The sequence below is a fragment of the Xyrauchen texanus genome, chromosome 44 (genome assembly GCF_025860055.1).
Source record: "Xyrauchen texanus isolate HMW12.3.18 chromosome 44, RBS_HiC_50CHRs, whole genome shotgun sequence".
NCBI lineage: Eukaryota > Metazoa > Chordata > Actinopteri > Cypriniformes > Catostomidae > Xyrauchen > Xyrauchen texanus.
The window spans coordinates 1,982,616-1,987,293 of NC_068319.1; the positions used below are offsets into that span (position 1 = coordinate 1,982,616).

General features: G+C 42.3%; 1 pseudogene; it reads left to right on the plus strand.

The window, feature by feature from the left end:
• Window positions 1-396: 396 nt before the first annotated feature.
• LOC127636321 (C3a anaphylatoxin chemotactic receptor-like) lies at window positions 397-3,988 on the plus strand (annotated as a pseudogene).
• Window positions 3,989-4,678: the final 690 nt, after the last annotated feature.

Sequence of the window (4,678 nt, forward strand, 5' to 3'; positions counted from 1 at the left end):
TAAACTCCTATTTGATATCTTAATTTGTGTCTCAGTTAAAAAAAACCTGTAAAAAATTAAATCAAGGTATGCATGGAAAATGCAATATTTACATGTAAATGACCGCATATTTTGTTTAAAAGTGCATTAAAGTGGTTAATGTATATGGTTACTGTAACAGATAATTTTATGATTTTTTTTTTTAACGTTTTTTTTTTTACTTGAAATTTACATTTATTTCGTTGCACATTTGCAATCAAAGTTAAAACATCTACAAATGCATTGATGTTGTATGTTTGCTGTGGTGTCAGCAATAAAAAAAAAAAAATATGATTTGATAAATATTATTTAATGTAATAATGCATATTAAAATATGTAAATAATTTTAAATATGATTCATATTAACAGGATATACGGGACACTTTGGGTAACATCAGCTCAATCAAAATGAACCTGACATCTACATACAATGAAAGTGAATATTATTATTTCTATGATAATGAATACAAAGATGGTGAAGATGTGACTCCACAAGTGAAAACTGCTATAGAAGTGATTTCTCAGATCTTCTACATTCTGACGTTTCTCCTCGGAGTTCCAGGAAATGTCTTTGTTGTGTACATCGCTGGAATGAAGATGAAGAGGACCATTAATACAATATGGTTCCTTAATCTGGCGATTGCAGACCTCCTGTGCTGCTTTTCTACACTGTTCTTTGTAATATGGTACTTTAATAATTACTGTCCATTAGGATCTGTCCTGTGCAAGATTCTTTCATTTGTTGCATTTGTCAGCATGTTTGCGAGTGTCTTCATCTTGAGTTTGATTAGTCTGGATCGGTTTACACAGGTGATCACTCCAGTTTGGGCTAAAAATCATCGCAGTCTGTTGCTTGCGCGACCGTCCTGTGTAGCGGCCTGGATCCTGTCTATAGCTCTTGATGTGCCCTTTATGATATTAACCATTGTGTTTGATTACTTTAAAACATATGTAATATTGGTTATCATCAGGTTTGTGTTTGGTTTTATGATTCCTCTCATATGCATCGTCACGTTATGGATTCATTGCACGAAAGTTAGGCAGGAGTCGTTTTCACTCTGGAGCGTTTCGCATCATGTCGGCTGTTATTGTGGCATTTTTTCTGTGTTGGCTGCCGTATCACATTGTGTATTTGATCTGGATGTTTGGTGTGAATGAAAGTTTCATTAGACTTGCCCCATTGGTCGTCTCTTTGGCGTTTTTTAACAGCTGTCTGAATCCAGTTCTGTATTTTTTCATAGGGCAGGATATTAAGGAGAAGTTTAAACTTTCATTAAAGTTAAAACATGTTTTTGAAAGAGCTTTCTCTGAGGAGGAGATACAAATATCACAATCCACCGAGACACAACAAATACAATCATTGTAGTTTGATTATAACTCATTTCTTTATTGTCTTTTCTGATGAATCAGTTTTTCTTCTTTGCCCCATTATTTGCTTTTATAAGTGTATCAGATGTTAAGAAATTATATAATGAATCATACAAGTACAAGTATTAAACTCCCCCAAAACTGCTCTCATGTATAATGCAAATGTTCAACATAAATACAGCTTTTACTGTTTTGCTTTTTATCACATTTGTTTCAGTCATTTTATAATTTTGCTGTTAAATACTTTCTATTTTCTCTTTTTAATGTTGCTATGCAGTTATCAGAAGTGAGTGATGTATAGAATATGTGTTATAAATGTTAATTTTAGAATTGTTTTATGATCTTAACCTTAATACTTAAAGAGAGTATTCATTATTATTACTGTAAATCATATTTTCAACCAATAAAAAGAGTTTCATTGTGCTAAAAGAGTCGTTTCTTGAATCAGATTGTTTAAAGTGACCCAAAGGTTCAGCTACTAAACACAAACTAAAGAAAACTTAATTGTCATGGAAATGTGTTTTAATGTGAGAATTTAAAAGAACAGAAGCAAAATAATCAGACATTTCTAGAAATATCCTTTGTGGACTTTTTTCTGCGGAAGGAAAAACAGACCGCTGCAAACTTAGAAGTAAAACAAGTTCCTCTTTTTAATCACATCAACACAAACAGTTCCTATCAGCCTCAAATACAGACAGTATGTGCAATAATTCATAGAAATTTTTGAATGTGAAAATGTCTTGTAGAGAAACTAAACAGATCATTATCAAGTAACATTTTGATTCAATATTGACTGTATTGTCAGTAATGTGTGTTTGTAAATGATGCACCAAAAACACACACGAGTCAGTAATAATTAGAGTAGGTCGACTCATTTAAAGTTTAAGTGGTTTGGAGGATGCAGATTCAGAGTTTTATATGCAAGTATGCAACTGGCAGTCAGTGGACATGAGGAGAGTTACACAAACTCTTTTGGGTTCATTGAAGTCCAGATGTTTCAATGCATCCTGGATCATTTATAGAAGTTGTACATGCAGGAAAGCCGGCTAAAAGAGCAAGTTCCTAACTGACCATTATTGGGCCTGGGGAAGAGAGTACTCACCCAAAACATTTGAAATAGATCTCATTTTAACAGCCCACCCGGGCCTGTAAATGTTAAAAATAAAACTATGCGATACAACTGCTGTGTGTACATTGGTACACATGCCACATATCTTTGGAAAGCTACATTTCTTGATTTACTATTGATATAAACCATTTTAAGATACAATCACAACATCAGGTACAATCTATAGCTTTGTCAGACCACCAACATATAAACAAACAATAACAAAATTTAGGCAACTCACATATGAAGCCTCATAGTAGTCCACTGATCCATAACTTCCCGACAAATACGGAACATAACCGTGGCAGCATTGCGGTCACGGCTTTCTTTTGTCTTGAGAGAAAGCCACTTCAGCTGCCCCCCGCGCCTCACCTCCTTCCAACGGGATTGAGGCATGCGCAATGGGCGATGGAGGCAATTTGGGGATAATGACGGGCTCCGTTAGCAGGGTAAATCTCCTCAAACCACCCGCTTCCCTGGCACACTTGCTTGCTTCCGTCCGAGCTCGGGATGAGTGTGGCCCGCTTCACGGCCGGCCGGCTGATCCCTTGAGCTCCCGGAATTGGATGACAACATCGCCGCTGCATCGAAGAGCATTACAGCAGCGTCTGATGCTGATGACTCGTCTGGGCCATCACCTTTGGGTCTGCTCGCCCAGTCTGAGCCTGACGCACAGAGGTCCGCTATGCTTTCCCGGATTGAGCCGGCTTCCTCGCTCCTCCGCTCTCACTACCCTCGCGGTGGGCATCTGCCCTGCATTCCATAGCCCCTCCAGCAACCAACACCAGGCCAAGGCACTTCAAAACATGCACTTAGGTAGTCCTGTTCTTGATGTGCTGCAGGAACTGCGCTCAATGACCGATCGCCCCCTGGGCCCCGAAGGTCAGAAGCGCCGGAACTCAAACGGGTAATGGCCACCCTTGTGGTCTGGAAACTTAATCTATGGACTGGACAAGGTAGAAATACGGGAGGAAGACAAAACGTGCTTTCTCGAACGCCCCTGTCTCCCAGCTCTGTCCATTCGGCGGCACCGTTGACAACTCCACCCAGCAGTCCTCAGCGGTGAAGAAGCAGACGGAGGCATCCTGCCCCGCCGCAAACCTGCCACCAGGGGCCATGGGGAATTTGCCAGGGAGGTGCTGTCATGAGGAGCGTGAAGTCTGGGTGGGCAAGTACGGCGCCACGAGGGGGACTTGTTCCTCGTCCTCCCGTTTGCTTTCTCCCAACAGCTCCGAGGCTCCCCTCTCACTCTGCTCTCTCCCCAGAGCCCATTCCTGCCATGTGGAGACGAGGAGCTCCACCACTGCAGCCCGTTCACTGCACACGGTGGTGGACACCCCCCACCGCTACAGTGTCTCCCCCTCAGGTGGAAGTGTCCGCAGATGCAGGTGCGGGCATGGCATCTTGGCCGGCCAGCTGGAGTTGCGGGGATCTGGGAAAATTCTGGGATCAATGACCGGTGATGGAGCTGGGGACGGTGGTCCGAATCCCTGACCCTCGGCATACCTGACGAGCCGGGCATACCGGATACCGGTATGGGTCAAGGGGGGTACTCCCCAAGCGTTGGTGGACACTGGTTGTAATCAATCAACTATCCACCAATGCTTGGTTGAACCCCATGCATTGGGCATAGCTAAAATGATGAGGGTGAAGTGTGTACATCTCACAAATACCCTGTGGTGACCCTTGCAATTCAATTTCGGAGAACAAAACATAGAGTGGAGGCCACGGTTAGTTCTTGTCTCACCCATCCGCTGATTTTGGGAACTAATTGGCCTGAATTCAAGAATGTATTAAAGGGAATATGTGTGGATGGGTCCCGCATAAAAGAGATGAGATGTGATATGTGTGATGCTCTGGCAGGGGAGGCGGAGCCAGGGCCATCATCGTCAGCTCCACGTCATGATGACATGAGGGGGGGAGAGTTGCTGTGGCTCCTCCCATCCTCAAGGGATTTCCCGAAGCGATTTCCCTTTGGAGAGGTCGTGAGACAAAACCCTCAAGCACGCCTTCGACCAAGTTTGAGTAATCGATGGTCAACAACTCCGACCAAATGTCACATTTTCATATCCCTATTTCGCAATTTTAAACGAGCGGTTGTATTGAGTGATGCAGGACACTCAAACAATAGAAGATACAACCCAGCTCTTAATACCGCAGAGCTGCCAGGAAATGGTGTTCCAG